Genomic DNA, 21,595 nt, shown 5'->3' on the forward strand with positions numbered 1-21,595 from the left:
GCGCCTCGCTTTGTTGGTCCCTTCCGAGTGCTTCGCAGGGTAAACCCGGTAGCCTATGCCCTTGCGCTTCCTCCTGGCATGCGGATCTCCAACGTGTTTCATGTCTCCCTGTTGAAGCCACTGGTGTGTAATCGTTTCACTTCCTCGGTTCCTCGGCCTCGTCCGGTCCAAGTGGGCAATCGTGAGGAGTATGAGGTGAGCAATATCCTGGACTCACGCCTGGTCCGCGGTCGGGTGCAGTTTTTGGTCCATTGGCGTGGTTATGGTCCAGAGGAGCGTTCCTGGGTTCCCTCCGCAGATGTCCATGCTCCTGCCTTGCTCCGAGCCTTCCACGCACGCTTCCCTCAGAAACCGTTCTTTACTCCGCGGAGGAGGGGCCCTTGAGGGGGAGGTACTGTCATGGTCTTACCTTCTTGCTGTTCTCCTTCGTTTGACATGTGCTGGCGGCCATCTTGGTTTCTGGGTTTCTTGTAGCCTCCCAACCTGCGGCTCCTCCTTCCCACTGGGAGGAGCTGGATGCCTAGCTCATATATATAGGAGGTCTGTGGCTTCAGTTCCTTGCTTGGTCCTCCTGTGTTCCATGCTTCTAGACTGCTGCTGCTTCTGGTTCCTGATCCTGGTTTCGTCCGACTACCCTGCTGGTTCCTGATCCTGGTTTTCGTCCGACTACCCTGCTGGTTCCTGATCCTGGCTTCGTCTGACTACCCTTCTGGTTCCTGACCTCTGGCTTCGCAAAGACTCTGCTTCGGTTTCGCCATCCGTTTGGACTTTTGCTTTACAGCTTTATTTTCAATAAAGCCTTCTTATTTTCACTTATCTCTTGTTGTACGTCTGGTTCATGGTTCCGTGACAAATGCGGCACATATGGATATGGGACAAGGATGTGGATGCAAACTGGAAAACCCCTTTAAAGCCCCAACAGGTCCTTATTATAGTGTGGAGTGTGCTCCATATTATGATGAACACTTACCACACATATCCATAGCTTGGTGCTGTGCATGAACCCTCCGCCACGTCACGCTTACATCTCTAGAGAATACTTAAAATTTACATGGCTGCCATATAAAGTTCATATGGGGTATTGCTGTTTGGCTCCCATACTTTGTTGCAGCCCCCCCCCCCTCCCTATTAGGCACTGTTAGTCACAATGGGTGATGAGTGAAGTTATCAAAAATTAAATTCAGCTGCTTAGCCAAATTTTACAAAGAAATTAGCTTCGTATTTCTTTGTAATTAGCGGGCGCAATGATGGGAAATCGCCCCCCCCCCCTTCCCCGTCATTGAACTCCTCAGATGCTGCGTTCAGTGCTGATCGCAACATCTGAGATGAACATTGAGGGCTTTCAGGGGTTAATCTAGTTGGACAAAAATAAAAATAATCAACTTATCCACTTGATCGCATAGAGGGCACCGCGGCCCTCTTGATTGAAGACACCGCGCGAAATATTCGCTCAGCGACATGACCGCCGGCTGGCAAGGTGACATCATACGTTACAGCGCGCAAGTTTTTCGCAATCAAGCTGGCCGCGGCGGCCTCTACACGATCAAGTGGATGAGGTGAGTATGATTCCTTCCTCCCATTTCATGGAAAATGCATTTGTTACCACGAAGCACGAGGAAATTCGGCTACGCGACTAATCAAATTTTCCCTGAAATTCGGATCAAAGTCCACTTCGGATACTTCGATTCTCTCAACCCTAGTTACAATGATGCAAACAAGGAAGAAATAACGCGTGTTTGTGGATGATGAGGATTGTTATCACCTTACAAAGAAACTGGCGTAATCCTCCAGGATTTTTCTGTTTGGTTGTCTCTGATTGAAATCCTCTTTGCCACAAAACAATAGGTAAAGCCACTTGGAGCCAGAGTTTTTGCAGGGGGGGGGGGGGATGGCCCGGCTTGAAGCAGGATGCCCCAGGAGATTGGGGAGAGAGTAGGGTAGTGCCATAGTCAGGCAGGAAGAGCAGGATGCTATGGGAAAAGTCCAGGCTTGGAGCTGCAGACAGGCTGGGGGGGCTTTGCTTTGTTTGTTTGTAGGTATTAGTATGGCTAATTTACAAAGGTTTCTTTTAACTGCAATCATGAAGGAATAGGTGACAACCCCAGGGACTAATGGAGCCATTAGTGTCTCTGCATGGCCGGCTTTAAAAGCCAGTGTCACTTACAAGGAAGCAAAGTATTCAAAACAACAGTGCTGTTCACTTTAATGTCTGTATTCATGGCCCTAATCTCCCAGTGATCCAGCGAGCTGCATTGCTCACCCTTGTCATGTCCCCCCTCCATCACTTCGTGCCCTTCACCTTTACATTCTGTCCACCTTCTACATTTCACAAGCTCATACGCTAACCACAGGAATGGAAATCTGTAAGATAGCGAGCGCCTCCCCTTGTAGTAGGTATAAGGCCTCTTGCACACGAACGTGTGCTGCCCGTGCCCGTTGGCCAGCCGCAGGCGGATCGCGACCCCATTCACTTGAATGGGGTCAGCGATTCTATCTCAGCGTTCTATCTTTTTGCGGAACGGAAAAACGGAACGGAACACCACAGAAGCATTTCATAGTGCTTCCGTTCCGTGGTTCCATTCCGCACCGCATCTCCGGATTTGCAGACCCATTGACGCGAATGGGTACGCATCCGTGATGCGGAATGCACACGGCCGGTGTCCTGTGTATTGCGGACCAGCCGTATGCGGGCCACAATACGGCCACGGGGGACACGCGGTCGCGTGCAAGAGGCCTTAGGGAATACCTGGACGTATAAGTCCAGGAGTCGCCTTTATCCCCACTTCTCACTGATCCAGATCCATAAAGGTGACAACCATTATCAGCACCCATAAAAGTTGTCACCCAGCTTTTTAATAAATGGTTGTCTCTCCTATTAAATGAAGCTAACCCCCCACATTTAAAAATTCATATAGCCCAAAAAGGTATATGGAAATAGGCTGTCATCATAAGACATCCTCTACAAAGGCCACCGCATACAGTAAATCCACATTGTTGTGCCCTGCTGTTTTAATTGTACAGATGGTTAGTTAGGGACACCACACGTCTATGTTTTTACTCTTTTGTGACTTTTATATTTTTTTTAAATTGTTATCTTTCCTTTTGCAACATTTTTTAATGTTTATTTTTGTAACTATTTACCTTTTTTGTTTTCTTCTTATTAGGGAATTTTAACATTTTACACATTATTTTTTAAAATTAAAGTAGTCTCTCACCTCCAGAATCAGTTTCAAATTAAGCATACCAAAGGTAGAGTAAGTCAGCCGAAATATAACCATGAATTTTGTGGGAAAATCCGGTCCTCTATTTCTAAGAAATGCTTCATTTTAGTTTTTAGCAAATAAGGTTTTTGGTCCATCGTGGGCGGGGCTGCTCTATTCAGTGAACCTGCTGCTGGCTCTGACATCTCAGGGACTGGAAGGGTATGTGAAGTACCCCAGCAAGGGTGACCAGAAAGGATTAACTTCTATAATGTTACCCTATTCTTTAGACTACAAGACGCAACAGACTATAGGAGTATACATATTTTCCATCAGACCTCAGAGCAGACCCTCATCAGACCCCCAAACCAGACCCCCATTCTTCATCAGACCTCAGATCAGATACTCATCAGACCCCCCTTCTTCATCAGACCTCAGATTAGCCCCTAAACTCAGACCCCCAAGCTCCATTAGCCTCAGATCAGATCCCTCCAGCCTCCATTAGCCTCAGATCAGACCTCCATCAGACCCCTCCAGCCTCCATTAGCCTCAGATTATACCCCCATCAGACCCCTCAGACCCCACCAGACTCAGATCAAACCCCCAGTCTCAGATAAGACCAAATAAGCCTCAGATCAGAACCCCCAGCCCCAATCAGCCTCAGATCAAACCCCCCAGCCCCCATCAGCCTCAGATCAGCCCCCAATCAGACCCTCCAGCCCCCATCAGACTCAGATCAGATCTGTAACCAAACCCTGTCAGCCTCAATTCAGACCTCCCAGCCCCAATTAGCCTCAGATCGCGCCCCCCAGCCCCCATCAGACCTCAGATCAGACATTAGATCAGATCAGCGCTGCAGACCCAGGACTCCCCACTCCATCACTTCTTCCAGGGTGCGCTGTGTACTGTGACCTGGCAGCGCACAGCGTCAGGTAATAGTGCGCACCTTGTGCACTACGTCCTGCCACTGTGGACATTCAGGACACCACAGCAGAACTCGGAAGAAGACCAGCGAAGATGAGTACACCCAGCGCAGCGCTGCCTCTCGCATGCTAATGACTGTTTCCATAATGGAAGCGATCATTAGCTTGCGGACTATAAGACACACTGCCACTTCCCCCATTTCTTATAGTCAGAAAAATACTGTACATTGCTAAGTTAAATGTTGTGATTTTCTATGTTTGTATAATTAAAGGGGTTATCCCGTGATTGATGTAAAAACTGAAAATCAGACATCATATAGTACAGGACAATCTCCTTCTAACAAAGCTAGAACCAGCCCTGTGCCTCACATCGATCTGGGATATCCACATTCACTGCTCCAGTTGCTATGCTATATTTATATAAGGCTGGCAGCTAAGGGGGGATGCCCTTTCTGCTGCAGCTCAAGGGAGAGTCCATTCTCAGAGGTTGTGTCCTTTCTCCTGCAATCTTTTCCTCTAACTGCCACAGCTTCTAACAGAACGTATGGCTGGTGTCCGTTAAAGATTCAAACAGAGCAAGTGTGACCACCTCAGTGAGGTTTACAAGAAATAAGAAAAAGTGCAACTAGCAAGAGACACTACACAGATAGATGTCATTGAATAGCTCAGTGGCTACTACATTTTTAATTACATGCAATTACAAAAGTATTCAGATCCAGGTGCTGGTTTGAAAAATGTAGATTAATGACACCGTATGGACAATTAATGGTTAACTTCTTGTCTGACTGTCTTAGGTTGCCAGGAGATGCACCTGGTGAAGCTATGGTGAAGACCTACATGTGTATGCTCCTCAGAACAAGGCCATATCTCAAAGTATATCCATCTCTGGGACTTCTACAGACAAGGCAGCAGCTATGCCATCAAAGTCCTCCAAAGAAAAGGAAATTAGAAGGTCTAGAACCACAAGGCCATGCATTGGAGTCAGTCAGGGAGGTATTGTGCACGTTTATGGCAGAGAGACCTTACAGCAGTGAGAGGGAACATTGCTATCTCATCCTTCCACATTTCGAGATGGTTTGGCCAGCCCTATCCTAAATCTGCACCCCCAGTCCAGGAATTGCAGAAGCTTACTATGCACCTCATTGCTTACCCAAGGTTCTGCAGAGAGACTTTGGAGAGACACTGAGAATAGTGTTGATCGAGCACCAAAGTGCTAGGGTGCCCTGGCCGAACACATCAATGGGAGAACCCGAGCATTAAACCAGGCGCCCACTGCTCTGAAGAGGGGAGGGTGCCTAGTTCATAGGAAAAGGTCAGAAATTGATGGAAACACCACCGAAATGGTTCGCACAAAACTGAAGAAAAAATCGATTTAGAGGAAAAAATTGTTAGGAAACATTCTTTCCTTTATATTTACTTGTATATAAAGTGCAAGTGCTGCCAAATAATTACAAGGGACTCCTACACTTTGTTAAGCATAAAGGAGGGCATCATACACAGCCTTGAAAAATTATAATTAATGGCCTGCTGGTGACCCTCAGAAAAATTATGAGTAAGGGCCGGCTGATCTGACCATCTAAGACATTATGGGTGAGGGCCTGCTGCCGCTTTGGTGACTCTAGATAACCTGGGGCCGACCGCACGTCCCTGTGACGGCGACGAGCCATTCGGATGTCTGGACATCAACTTTCGATGTTATTGTCAGTGCAAACCATGGTGACTATTGGTAACGGGGAATCAGGGTTCGATTCCGAAGAGGGAGCCTGAGAAACGGCTACGGCTACCACATCCAAGCAAGGCATCATGCGCACAAATTACCTATTAGGTATAATTAGGTGAGGGCCTGCAGGTGAGCTGACCCTGTAAAAGATTTTAGGTGTGGGCCTGCTGGTGAGCTGACCCTATAAAAAATTATGTGCGAGGGCCTGCTGGTGAGCTGACCCTGTAAAACATTGTAGGTGAGGGCCTGCTGGTGAGCTGACCCTGTAAAACATTATATGCGAGGGCTTTCAGGTGAGCTGACCCTGTAAAAGATTGTAGGTGAAGGCCTGCTGGTGAGCTGACCCTGTAAAACATTATATGCGAGGGCCTGCTGGTGAGCTGACCCTCTAAAAAATTATATGCGAGGGCCTTCATGTGAGCTTACCCTCTAAAAAATTATATGCGAGGGCCTGCTGGTGAGCTGACCCTGTAAAACATTGTAGGTGAGGGCCTGCTGGTGAGCTGACCCTGTAAAACATTACATGCGAGGGCCTGCTGGTGAGCTGACCCTCTAAAAAAATTATATGCGAGGGCCTTCAGGTGAGCTGACCCTGTAAAACATTGTAGGGGAGGGCCTGCTGGTGAGCTGACCCTGTAAAATATTATATGCAAGGGCCTGCTGGTGAGCTGACCCTGTAAAACATGATATGCAAAGGGCATATATGCGAGGGCATTATATGCGACGAATAAGCCTGTAGATATGATGGAAGAGGAGAAGAAGGATGACAAAAGGAAGATTCAACCATATACCCTTGTTTGTGTTGGAAGGGGTGCATGGGAATACAGTGTATTCAGTACATTATAAACAACACATTTAAAGTGCCTTTATGTTCATCAGCTTTCCTCTGGTGGAGTCGAGAAGTCATGGTCAATCCAGGCCTTGTTCATTTTTAGTTGACAGGCGGATATGCTTATCTGTTATAATGCCACCAACAGCACTAAATACCCGCTCAGACAAAACGCTGGCAGCAGGGCAGACCAGCACCTCCAAAGCGTAGAGCGCCAGTTCGTGCCACGTGTCCAGCTTGGACACCCAGTAGTTGTAAGGCACAGAGGGATCATTGAGGATGCTGACACGGTCTGCTATGTACTCCTTCACCATCTTCCAAAATGTTTCCCTCCTTGTGACACTAGGCCGCGCATCAGGGTGAGGGTGCTGGCGGGGTGTCATGAAACTGTCCCAGGCCTTGGAGAGTGTTGCCCTGCCTCTGTTGGAACTGCTGTGTGTTCCCCTTGTCTCCCCTCCTCGGTTGGCCAAGGAACTACGGACTCTGCCGCCACCGTTGTCAGATGGAAACTTTTGGAGCAATTTTTTAGGATCTTCTGTTATTGGAACGTTTTGCTCGTCCTCTCCACCAGAGGAATGAAAGATGAGAAGTTCTCTTTGTAGCGGGGGTCGAGAAGGGTAAACAACCAGTAATCCATGCTGTCTAAAATGCGTATAACACGCCTGTCGCGGGAAAGGCAGCGTAACATGAAGTCAGCCATGTGTGCCAGAGTCCGAACAGGAAAGACTTCACTGTCGTCATCAGGAGGATCAATCTCCTCATCCTCTTCCTCCTCTTCTGCCCACCCACGCTGAACAGATGAAATTAAACTTCCATGGGTAATACCCTCTGTAGCGGAGGCAACCGTCTCCTGCTCCTCCTCCTCCTCTTCATCATCCAATTCGCGCTGAGAAGACGAACTGAGGGTGGTCTATTTATCACCCTGTGTAATGTCTTCCCCCATTTCCACCTCTTTCACATGCAAAGTGTCGTCCTTAATTGTGAGCAGCGAGCGTTTGAGTAGACAAAGAAGTGGGATGGTTACGCTGATAATAGCGTTATCGCCGCTCACCATCTGTGTTGAGCCCTCAAAGTTTATTAAAACCTCACAGACGTCAGACATCCATGCCCACTCCTCGCTTGTGAATAGCGGAAGTTGACTGGAAAGGCGGTGCCCATGTTGCAGCTGGTATTCCACTACTGCCCTCTGCTGCTCACAAAGCCTGGCCAACATGTAGAACGTCGAGTTCCAGCGCGTGCTCACGTCACACAACAGCCAGTGAGTTGGCAATTTTAAGCGCTGCTGCAGTGTTGACAGACCGGCTGAAGCTGTCGATGACTTGCGGAAATGTGCACCTTCCCCAGTAGCTCAGGCAAATTGGGGTAGGTTTTGAGAAACCGCTGAACCACTAAGTTTAAGACATGGGATAGGCATGGGATGTGTGTGAGCTTGCCGAGCTCCAAAGCCGCCACCAAGTTACGGCCATTATCACACACAACCATGCCTGATTCTAGGTTGAGTGGTGAGAGCCACAGCTCAGTCTGGTCTCTTATCCCCTGCCACAGCTCTGCGGCGGTGTGCTGTTTGTCCCCTAAGCAGATCAGCTTCAGCACGGCCTGGTGACGCTTCCCCACTGCAGTGCTACACTGCTTCAAGCTACCGACTGATGACTGACTGGTGCTGCACATGGATAATTCGGAGGTGGAAGTGGAAGTGGAGGAGGAGGCGGAGGAGGAGAAGTGGGGGTTGAAGCCACTAATGTAGGTGTTGGCGGAAACCCTGATCGATGTAGGGCCCGCAATCCTTGGCGTCAGTAGCACCTGTGCCATCCCAGGGTATGACTCGCTCCCGGACTCCACAACATTCACCTAGTGTTCCGTCAGGGAAATGTACAGTAGAGTCCCTGTCCGAATGCACTTGTCCATGTGTCCGTGGTTAAGTGGACCTTCCCAGTAACTGGGTTGGTCAGGGCACACGTGATGTTACGGGACACATGTTTGTGTAAGGCGGGCATGGCACACCTTGAAAAATAGTGGCAGCTGGGGACTGCGTAACGCGGGACGGCCGCCGACATCAAGCTGCGGAAGCCTTAGTGTCCACAAGCCTAAATGGCAACATTTTCAGGGCCATTAATTTGGAAAGCTGCATTCAAATGCCTGGGGTAAGGACATTTGGACGATGTGCTGGGACACAGAAGTGGATGTGGTCGCTGATGGTGCTTGCGAAGGTCCAGGTGCAGGGCGGGAGGCATCCGGGCTTGCGTCTTGGACAGGGGATTGGCAAGCACTTAACACAGGGGAAGAGGAGGTAGTGGTGTGACCCGCAGACACTGTAGACCCAGGCGTTCGGCCCACCTATTACGGTGCTTTGATGCCATGTGATGGATCGTGCTGGTGGTGGTGAGGTTGCTAGTGTTCACGTCCCTGCTCATTTTGGTACAGCACAGGTTGCAAATTACAATTCTTTTTTCGTCTGCACTTTCCTCAAAAAAGCGCCAGACTGTGGAACACCTACCCCTTGGCAAGGGAGATTTCCGCAAGGGTGTGCACCGGGGAACAGTTGTGGGCCTGTTTGGTGTGGCCCGCCTTCTCCCTTTTGCCTCCCCACTGCCTCTTCCAGTCTGTTGCGGTGCAGCAGATCCCTCCCCCTCTGTACTGCTGTCCTCGCTCGTCTTTCCACCTTCCCCGGTTGGGTCAGTGACTTCATCTTCCTCCACCTCCTCTTCCACTTCCTCACTCTGCTCATCCTCCTGACTTGTTGACCTAACCACTACCTCAGTGATTGACCACTGTGTCTCATCCTCTTCATCAATCTCTTGAGACAGTAATTGCCGTTGAGTTATTGGCAACTGTTTCTCATCATCATCCACCTCATTAAACAGTAATTGCCCACTGTCATCTTCTTGTGATTGTGGATGCTCAAGAGTTTGGGTATCAGTGCACAAGATCTGTCCTTCTTGAAGCGTGCTTGGCAAGAGGGACAAATCCAGGAATGGCACTGAAAAGAGCTCCTCGGAATATCCGAGTGTGGGATCACTTGTTTGCCCAGACTCTCCATGGTGGGAGGAAGGAGGATCAGGGTGAGGATTGTTTTGAGCAGACTCTTGGCTACTGAGACTGGACTTGGTGGAAGACAGGGTGGTGCTTAAGCGACTGGAAGCATTATCTGCTGCAATTCAACCGACCACCTGGTTGCACTGGTCTGACTTCGAGAGTCGTGTCCTGCGCCGCCCTGCAAACTGGGACATGAAGCTAGGTATCGTCGATGATTGTTTTTCTTGTACTCTGGCAGCAGACATAGTTTCACCACGCCCACTGCCCCATCCCTTACTGCTCACTACTTCATATTAAATATTATATATGATTGAAAGTATGTCACACGTACAGTAGCGTAGGATTTGGAAGTGTATGTGCAAACAAATTTAAAACGATATTTGGGATGTGGAAACGTCACACAGGAGATATCCCGCAGATAATGTCACAGGTATTTGGGATGAGGAAACGTTATACAGGACAGGTACCACCGGTAATGTCACTGTACGCAGCGTCTACGCAAAAAAGTACACTGCATGTCACAGATAAATTTTTGAAGTGCACACGTTACACTGCAGATGTGGCCCTGGTAATGTCACTGTCAGAAACGGACACCGTCTATTGACAAAGTACACTGTATGTCACAGATATTTTTGGGATGCGCACACTTTACACAGGAGATGTGGCGCAGCTGATGTTAGTGTCCGCAGCGGACACCGTCTACGGAAAAAGTACTCTGTATGTCACAGATAAATTTTAGAAGTGCACATGTTACACTGCAGATGTGGCGCTGGTAATGTCACTGTCCGCAGCGGACACTGTCTATTGAAAAAGTACACTGTATGTCACAGATATTTTTTGGATGCGCAGACTTTACACTGGAGATGTGGCGCAGCTAATGTTACTGTCCGCAGCGGATACCATCTACGGAAAAAGTACACTGGATGTCAGATATTTTTAGGATGCGCACACTTTACACAGGAGATGTGGCACAGCTAATGTCACTGTCCTCAGCGCACACCATCTACGGAAAAAGTACACTGTATGTCACAGATATTTTTGGGATTCGCACACTTTACACTGGAGATGTGGCGCAGCTAATGTCACGGTCCGCAGCGGACACCGTCTATTGAAAACGTACACTGTATAGTACACTAGCAACGAGTATAGAAGTATGAAAGTGTATTCAGACTGACTGCGAATATTTGCATTGGCCAAAAACACTGTTATCGTCCAAATGCTTATTCTCTGTCAGATCCCTGGAAGCACCGTCACTTTGGCCCCCTGCACACAAACGTGGGAACTCCGTGGTCGTGCTGCGGCCCACAAAATGCGGGCCGCAATGCACGAACACAGTCCGTAGGGTAGCCGCAGCAGATCCGGCCGTTCCGCAAAAGGATAGGACATGTTCTATCTTTTTGCGGAACGGAAGTACGGGACGAAACCCCACGGAAGCACTTCGTAGTGCTTCCGTAGGGTTCCGTTTCGTGCTTCCGTTCCGCACCATTGGGCATCTACGTATTTGCGGAGCCATTCAAGTAAATGGGTCCGCATCCGTGATGCGGAATGCCCACGGAACGTCACCTGTGTATTGTGGATCCGCAAATGCGGTCCGCAATACGGCAACAGGAAGCACGCGTTCATGTGCAGGGGGCCTTTTAGGTCTGGAGAGCCCTCCCATCCCATGAGTTGGACAGAGATTTGTAAATTTTTTAGACAGGACCTTGCTTGGGGGTGAGCACAGGCAGCTCTTGTGTGTAACTAGACTTGTGGAACAAGTTGGGGCAGACTGTGGGGGAATTCACATTATAACATCCGTTTTGAGGACTGCAATTCTTGGATCCACAAAACATGGATACCAGCTGAGTGCATCCCGCATATTCCCCTTCTGTAGGTCCCGAACTATGTAACTGATGCCTATTCTTGTCTGCAAAACAGACAAGTATAGGGCATGTTCTATATATATACAGGGAGTGCAGAATTATTAGGCAAGTTGTATTTTTGAGGATTAATTTTATTATTGAACAACAACCATGTTCTCAATGAACCCAAAAAACTCATTAATATCAAAGCTGAATATTTTTGGAAGTAGTTTTTAGTTTTTTTTTAGTTTTAGCTATTTTAGGGGGATATCTGTGTGTGCAGGTGACTATTACTGTGCATAATTATTAGGCAACTTAACAAAAAACAAATATATACCCATTTCAATTATTTATTTTTACCAGTGAAACCAATATAACATCTCAACATTCACAAATATAAATTTCTGACATTCAAAAACAAAACAAAAACAAATCAGTGACCAATATAGCCACCTTTCTTTGCAAGGACACTCAAAAGCCTGCCATCCATGGATTATGTCAGTGTTTTGATCTGTTCACCATCAACATTGCGTGCAGCAGCAACCACAGCCTCCCAGACACTGTTCAGAGAGGTGTACTGCTTTCCCTCCTTGTAAATCTCACATTTGATGATGGACCACAGGTTCTCAATGGGGTTCAGATCAGGTGAACAAGGAGGCCATGTCATTAGATTTTCTTCTTTTATACCCTTTCTTGCCAGCCACGCTGTGGAGTACTTGGACGCGTGTGATGGAGCATTGTCCTGCATGAAAATCATGTTTTTCTTGAAGGATGCAGACTTCTTCCTGTACCACTGCTTGAAGAAGGTGTCTTCCAGAAACTGCCAGTAGGACTGGGAGTTGAGCTTGACTCCATCCTCAACCCGAAAAGGCCCCACAAGCTCATCTTTGATGATACCAGCCCAAACCAGTACTCCACCTCCACCTTGCTGGCGTCCGAGTCGGACTGGAGCTCTCTGCCCTTTACCAATCCAGCCACGGGCCCATCCATCTGGCCCATCAAGACTCACTCTCATTTCATCAGTCCATAAAACCTTAGAAAAATCAGTCTTGAGATATTTTTTGGCCCAGTCTTGACGTTTCAGCTTGTGTGTCTTGTTCAGTGGTGGTCGTCTTTCAGCCTTTCTTACCTTGGCCATGTCTCTGAGTATTGCACACCTTGTGCTTTTGGGCACTCCAGTGATGTTGCAGCTCTGAAATATGGCCAAACTGGTGGCAAGTGGCATCTTGGCAGCTGCACGCTTGACTTTTCTCAGTTCATGGGCAGTTATTTTGCGCCTTGGTTTTTCCACACGCTTCTTGCGACCCTCTTGACTATTTTGAATGAAACGCTTGATTGTTCGATGATCATGCTTCAGAAGCTTTGCAATTTTAAGAGTGCTGCATCCCTCTGCAACATATCTCACTATTTTTGACTTTTCTGAGCCTGTCAAGTCCTTCTTTTGACCCATTTTGCCAAAGGAAAGGAAGTTGCCTAATAATTATGCACACCTGATAGAGGGTGTTGATGTCATTAGACCACACCCCTTCTCATTACAGAGATGCACATCACCTAATATGCTTAATTGGTAGTAGGCTTTCGAGCCTATACAGCTTGGAGTAAGACAACATGCATAAAGAGGATGATGTGGTCAAAATACTCATTTGCCTAATAATTCTGTACAGGGTGTATATATATATTTTTTTATATTTTTTTTTGCAAGCCGGTGGAATGGGTATACGGATGCAGACAGCACACGGTGTGCTGTCCGGCCTCATTGAAATTAATGGGTCTGCATCCGATCCATAAAAAATGCAGATCAGATGCCGAGCACAAATACGGTTGTGTGAATGCCCACTTAGTGTTGTCTAAAATAATGATAGCATAGGCGGGCACAGAGGTGTTTTGATCAAAATATATTGGCTGAGAGTCTCAGATTTTATTATTAGAGTGAGGGCTTAGTCCATATATTATGTTTACATCTATTGTTTTAGTGCATTATTTATTTGATTTTATAAATGTAGCCATGCACATCCACATATTTACATATTATCGTATCGTGCAGTGTTTTGTGCCTTTTTCCGTGATTTGTAAAATAATGACAGCATAAACCCAAAGCAGACAGGCAGACGATGCACCAAATTAATGACAAAAAGAAAGTTTCAAAAGTACAAAAGGAAAAAAAATGCACATTATCTTATTCCACAAATATTTATTTTTGCTATTCCCATAATTGTAATAAGATTTCCTTGTTATTTATGGAGCATGATGTTTTAAGGATACGTCATAGGTCATCAATATCTGATCTGTGGGGGGTCCAACACCCAGCACTCCCTCTGATCAGCTGTTTGAAGAGGCTGCGGTGCTCTGGTGAGTGCTGCAGCCTCCTTACACTATACAAAGCACAGCGCCTTACATTGTATAGTGGATGTGTTTGGTATTGCAGCTCAGCCTATTTACTTGAATGGGACTAAGCTGCAAATAGACCATGTGATGGATGAACATGACGTCACTGGCCTAGGGGATGGCCACACCGCTCACTGAAGCGTCATAGCCTGTTCAAACAGCTGATCAGCAGGGGTGCCACGTGTCGGACCCCAAGCCATCTGATGTCGATGACCCATCGTGAGGACTTTGAGAAAACCCCTTTATTATATGTTTTACGAGCCCCTATAAAAATTATCCCTCCAAAAATGGATAAAGCCCATGGACAGGTTCAAGTTCCCCTAAGAAGCTGCTTTTGAGGATGACCCATAAACAAGAAGAAGACAGATCTCTCTGGGAATGGGGCAGAGACCTATGGCGGTCACATCTGGGTTGTTCCTGGTCCCTCCTAGTAACATAGCACATTCATTACAGTAATCCTCCTGTCTAAACACTCCAACTGTGCCGTGGAGAGACGAGCAGGCTGTAAACAGAGGGAAGCGGCTTCATGTAATGATATAAATGAAATAACCATTAATAAGGGTAATTACCATACGGGCGGCCGCATGGTCCAGACCGTTCCTCTGAAGGAGGGCTAGTTCATGCTCAGGGAAATATTTGCTTATTTACTGCAGACTGACATTAATGAAGTACCGGACACATTGGGTTTGGGGCCTCTAATTACCCCCCACCCCACTTCACGCAATAACAGGGGTGGTCAGAAGCAGATGTTACAGAATATTGGTATTTCCAGAGGCTTGCGTCATCGTGTGTGTTTTCTGTGGATTGTAAACACGGTTTTAGAAAGAAAAATTCCCAGCAGAATCCACAGAAATCCTGCCCACGTCTGCAGCTTGATGGATAACCAGCAGCGAAGTAGTAATGCACCGACGCTGATACTTCCTATGCCGATATACATATAGGGGACAGATCTGTTAAAGTCAAGATGCAGGAGTGTAGGGTGCTGGGTGTGGAGGGGGATTGGGGACACAGGGCACTTCTTTTTACAATGAGAACATAACAGGGGCAGGTGCCACTGTATGCCTACACTTTGGCATCTGTCGGAGGTATACGCCTCCAAAAAGCTTAATTGGTCTCGACTTTAGTACGTGTCAGGTTGTTTATTAGCATAAATTATTGTATCAAAATACAGGTTCAGATACTTGACAACATTTGTATAGCGTTTGTATGTTCTCCCCATGTTTGTATGGGTTTCCGGCCAGCCAATCACTGTAATGCCAGTAACCAACATGGCTACGGCATTACAGTGAGTGGCAGTACTTACCTACACGTTTATTGGCTGCGTAGCAGCCAACAAACGTGCGGGGAGGAGACTTGAGCATGGCGCCCAAGCACACGCGGTATCATCACTAGGTATGCCCTTCTTTGCATACAGACTGCAGGTTGGCTGATCTTGACACAGAACTATTGTACAGGCCTTTGCTGCTATCAAGTTGCACATACAAGGCAGCTTATTTCTACCCCTCAGCTCTGGACTCAACTCCTCTTTGATATTTGGCTTCAAAAGCCCTAGCTAATCCCTTCGGTGTTGTACCCTTGTAACTACAGTAGTATCAATCACCCAAATCTCTTTGGTGTTCTACGCTTATAACTACAGTAGTACCAATAACCTCCTCTATCTAGCTAGTTACTCTAAGGATTCATGCTGGCTTTGTTTCCAGAAGCAGCACCAGCTCATTCATCCACCCCTGCCTGCTACCAGCTATGAGGTCTGCAGACTACTATTCATAATCTCTCTACCCAGTGCTCTCAGTTCTCTTAATACAGGCAACCCAAATGGTCTTTGAACCCACACAGATTATCTATCAGTATATCACGTGCACTATAATACAGTACATACAGTGCAGCTAATCTACAAGGTCCATTGCATCCTGCCCAAGGTACATGACTTCCCCAGAGTGGCATTATACTCTTGCAACCTACCTGTGGCATTTATCACCATTGACAGCTATGTCCAGGGCCTGTGCATACAGAGCATTTTACCCTCCATAGTGCAGTACATACCCTTATGTCCCAGCAATATAAGATCCACACAGCACGCATGTAACACTTACACATTACATAAATAACATGGGTATGAACATGAATGCAAGTACATGGCTCACGTAGGTGCAGGGGGATACAATGCAACATGCAAATAGCAAGCATTTAAAGTCACATAACAGTTCACCAGTCCAAATAGGTGGTATGCCTCCAGGACATGGTCAAAGATTAACCCAGAGCAACAATGTTAGAGGGTATGCTCTTCATTTGAACCTTTTCATAAGATAGTAAATTGTTGAAAAGGGTGGTAATCTCCTTGAACCATTTGTGTGTATAGTTCCTCTACTTTTCCATAGCCAACCCAGCGCTTTGGGTTCTGGTAGCTAGCAAGGTTTGTCCAGTGCTGCTGCCAACCATGGGTTCAGATTGCAGCCACAAAATTCAAAACAGTTCTACTGAACCTAATTTAAGTTAAAATATATCAGTTGTGTCCAGACAGTTGTTTTATACCAGAGCCAAACATAAGTGACGTATTTCTATCTAGCCCCGGGGCGTTGCTAGGGTCTCAAAAGATCTAGGGCCCAAGCCCCAATGCATATGGCCAAATTCTCTGAGTCGACCAAACGCACTCCCCCAACCAAACCCTCCCCCCTGGAAAACACTAGCACTGAAGACATTTTGTTGTACTTGCTATACAGCAGCACGTACCTCTCACATCCAGTGCCTCCCAGGTGACGCTTCCTCTGTTGTAGATCTTCTCTGTCATCATCTTCTCCATTTAGTCCGTACAACTTCTCTCAGTCATGCCTCATCTCTGTACAGTGTGACACACGGACATCTTAGCTTCCTCACATTTCTATCATCTCCCAACCTGGAGTCCCCACTGTGTTATCCTGCTGCTCGCTGTACCCCCCAATACCCCCAAATACTATGCTGAAGGAAAATGAGTGCCCCCCATAGTAATAGTGCTCCTCATAGTCCCACCAATAGTAATTCCCTTCTAGAATGCCCTCACTAGTAATACTGCCCCCTACAGTGCCTCAAAAAGTGATAGTGCTCCACAAGAGTGCCTCCATTAGTAGAACAGCCCTCCAGTATTAATAATGCCCTTACAGAGCCCCCAGTAGAAATAAGGCCCCCCTATTGTTCCCCCAGTGGTAATAAAACTCTCTACAGACCCCTCAGTAGTAATAAGCCCCCCCCCCCCAGTGCTCTTAGTAGAAATAATGTGGATCTATAAGTCCCTACCACAGTAGTAATAAGAATGCCTAATGTCCCTAGTATTTATAATGCCCCCTACTGTTATAATGCTCACCCTGAAGTGCCCCAGTATTTATATCGCCCCCTACTGTTATAATGCTCGCCCTGAAGTGCCCCCAGTATTTATAATGCTCCCTGCAGTGCCCCCTGTAGTTATATTCCTCCGTTTACTGTCCTCAAAAATTATAATTCCTCAGCCCCTCCACCATAGAGTCCCATGTAAATAACATCACACCATCTCTCCAGCCCCCTCCAATATACAGTCCCATGAAAATAACACCCCTCTCTATCTACAGCCCTCTCCAAAATACAGTCCTACGTAAATAACATCACACCATCTCCCCTGTCTCCTCCAATATACAGTCCCATGTAAATAACATCACTCCCTCAATATTTAGTCCCATGTAAATAACATCATACCCCCGCCCCCCCCCCCCCCCCCCCCCCGACACCTTCAACATACAGTGCCATGTAAATAAAATCACCCCCTCCCCAGCCACCTTCAAAATGCAGTTCCATGTAAATAGCATTACCCCCCAAAACTTTCAGTCCCATGTAAATAACATCACTCCACCCACTGTACCATGTAAATAACTACTACTCCCAACATTGCTCTGCCACTCACACTGAGTAATCTACCCCTTCACTTACCTCTCTTCATGTAGCAGACCTCACCACAGCTTCTTCCCAGGACTTCTCTTCACTGCTGAGCCGTCCTCTCCTGTACTGGTCACATGATGGTGACATCATCGCAGGTCCTTTTCAGCTACTGCATTAAGAACTGATCACATGGACTGTGATGTCATCAAAGGTCCTTCAGCTCTTGCAGGGCATTAGATTAAATTGTATTGCCATCCTGAGGGCAGCAATACAGTTGGTATCTATCTGGCAGGACATTCGGGGCCTGGGACAAAACATCAGGGACCCAGGCCCCGAATGTTTTAACCTAACAATGCCCCTGATCTAGCCTATGTGCACTTTAGTGCAGCGGTCCTGCATCTATACCCAGAAAGAGCCAGAGAGGAAACCGCTACATGGACGGGAGACATCCAGTATAAATGGGAGACATTAATGGGAGACATCTAGCATAAATGGGAGACATGGATGGGAGACATCCAGCATCCAGTACTGGTGTACCCTATGACAGAAATGATACTGCACAGGGATTGAAAGCAGTAATAAAGCTGTATGCAGTAAGCTGCAGAGCTCCCCCTAATGGTGATGCAGGCAGCCAAAATCAGGAATAAGTGATTTGGAGCGCAGAATCAGTAAAATAAGGTTCTAGTCTTTATTAAAATACTAAATAATGCTGTCATTTATGTAAACCTATCAGATCTCAGATCCCACTTTTCACTCAAATGTAGCGCTTGTAATGAGACATAACTAGAAAATGCAAAACAGAAGCCTTTTCAATAGCGGTACATGTGAACTGGATACTACGGTATATATGTCATGGAGTGAGTGGAATGAAAAGTATTATTCTCATCTTCTATGGCAGAATTTGTCTGGTCAAGCTTGCTTGAATGCCTTGTTGCCCAGAAGAGAGCAATTTTTTCAAGTGTATACAGGTCATAATAAAATGTAGCAGGGGATCGGGCATTGCTAGATTATCAATACACTCTGTGCACCCTGGAGACCATGGGAGGGGTGGTAATATGAAAAATAGTTCTGTGAAAGTACTTTTTGGAGTAAGGCTCTGATCACATCCTGTTCATCATTAAAAGGTTACATATCTTTTCCATAGAGGACCTTTCACCATAAAATGCAATGCAATCTGAAAGCAGCATGTTATAGAGCAGGAGGAGCTGAGCAGATTGATATATTTTTTGTGGTAAAAGATTCTGTAAAACCTGTAATTTATACATTTGCTTTTTCCACCTCCTGTGAACAGTTATTGGTACAGGGTGGAGGTGTTATCAGTGACTGACATCTATCTCTGCATGCACACTTATCCATCACTGTTAACAACTCCCTGCTGTACTGATAGCTGTTCACAGAGCAAAGATGTAAATCTATATACAGTACAGACCAAAAGTTTGGACACGCCTTCTCATTCAAAGAGTTTTCTTTATTTTCATGACTGAAAATTGTAGATTCACACTGACGGCATCAAAACTATGAATTAACACATGTGGAATTATATACATAACAAACAAGTGTGAAACAACTGAAAATATGTCATATTCTAGGTTCTTCAAAGTAGCCACCTTTTGCTTTGATTACTGCTTTGCACACTCTTGGCATTCTCTTGATGAGCTTCAAGAGGTAGTCCCCTGAAATGGTTTTCACTTCACTGGTGTGCCCTGTCAGGTTTAATAAGTGGGATTTCTTGCCTTATAAATGGGTCTGGGACCATCAGTTGCGTTAAGGAGAAGTTAGGTGGATACACAGCTGATAGTCCTACTGAATAGACTGTTAGAATTTGTATTATGGCAAGAAAAAAGCAGCTAAGTAAAGAAAAACGAGTGGCCATCATTACTTTAAGAAATGAAGGTCAGTCAGTCAGCCGAAAAATTGGGAAAACTTTGAAAGTAAGGGCTATTTGACCATGAAGGAGAGTGATGGGGTGCTGCGCCAGATGACCTGGCCTCCACAGTCACCGGACCTGAACCCAATCGAGATGGTTTGGGGTGAGCTGGACCGCAGAGTGAAGGCAAAAGGGCCAACAAGTGCTAAGCATCTCTGGGAACTCCTTCAAGACTGTTGGAAGACCATTTCAGGGGACTACCTCTTGAAGCTCATCAAGAGAATGCCAAGAGTGTGCAAAGCAGTAATCAAAGCAAAAGGTGGCGACTTTGAAGAACCTAGAATATGACATATTTTCAGTTGTTTCACACTTGTTTGTTATGTATATAATTCCACATGTGTCAATTCATAGTTTTGATGCCTTCATAGTCATGAAAATAAAGAAAACTCTTTGAATGAGAAGGTGTGTCCAAACTTTTGGTCTGTACTGTATATATATATATATCAATCTGCTCAGCTCCTCCTGCTCTATAACATGATTGCTCTGCATTTTGTGATTAAAGGTCCTCTTAACTTGCTCAGTGGTTAGCTCTGGTGCCTTGCAGCGATGGGGTCCTAGGTTTAAACCCAACCAAGTACAACATCTGCATAGAGTTTGTATGTTCTCCCCCTGTTTTCATGGGTTTCCTCCGGGTTCTCCGGTTTCCTCCCAAACTCCAAAGACATACTGATAGGAACTGGAGATAGTGAGTGATGATAATATCTATGAAGCGCTTAGGATTATAACAGCGCTATATAAATAATTATTTTTATAATTATATGGAGTTTTATTGGAATTTTTACTGTATTATTAGGGTTGGGTGCACATATATCAATTATGTCCAGCCAGATTTTTTTTGGATTTTTTTTGGAGCTGGACACAACATATATGTATGTTCACTTAGGTCTGACATCTATAGATTGATAGCTCCACTCAGCATGCAATGCTTTTTCTGTCCGGTGCTGTTTGACAACTGATATGCTGCATATATATGAACAATCCCATAGACAACTATGGGATCAGCCCTAGCTTCAGTTTCCCTCCTATGTTTTCTGCACCAGAGTGAAACTGAACTGGATCATCGGACATATGTGAAGGAGCCTGCAATAGTACTTCTACTGTATTATTAGTAGTAGTAATTAGTAGTAATAGTAATAGTTTTGAATTAATAGAATTTCCCCCAAAAAAAGAAACATGGATTGTGCATCCACATTCTATGTAGCAGTTTTGCATTATTTCTTATTTTTATTATTTCTTTTACAGTAAAAGTATTATCAGTTGTAGTTATTTTTAGTTTATCAATTATTATCAGTAGTAGTACTATATATTATTATTATTATTATTATTAGTAATAAGAGGAGTAGCATTGTATTAATATTAGTAGTAGTGTTGAAATATTATTATTATTATTATTATTATTATTACTATTTAGTAGTATTCATTGGTTTTATTATTACTAATAGATTTAGTAGCATTGTATATATATTAGTGCTAGTCTTGTACATTATTATTATTATTATTATTATTATTATTAAATTATTGTTACTATTTAGAAGTAGTACTGTTGTAATTATTAGTAGTAGGAGTATTAGTAGTACCATTGTATGATTACTAGCAGGAGTAATGTAATTTAATATGTTATTACTAGATTAGTATCACTAATTAGTAGTAATATTGGTATTATTAAGAGTATTGATATTGCTGCTGCTGTCATTATTATTATTATCTGTTACTATTTTCTGTTACATTTTTTAAGCTTTGGCAGTGGGTGTGATTACAGTTAGTTCAGCATACTCCATCTAATAAACTCCCCTGATGTTACCTTGCAGGCTGTTATAGAGCAGCAATATTCTCCTTGTATAAGAGGCCTGTACTT

Source organism: Bufo bufo, chromosome 6 (genome assembly GCF_905171765.1).
Source record: "Bufo bufo chromosome 6, aBufBuf1.1, whole genome shotgun sequence".
NCBI classification, from domain to species: domain Eukaryota; kingdom Metazoa; phylum Chordata; class Amphibia; order Anura; family Bufonidae; genus Bufo; species Bufo bufo.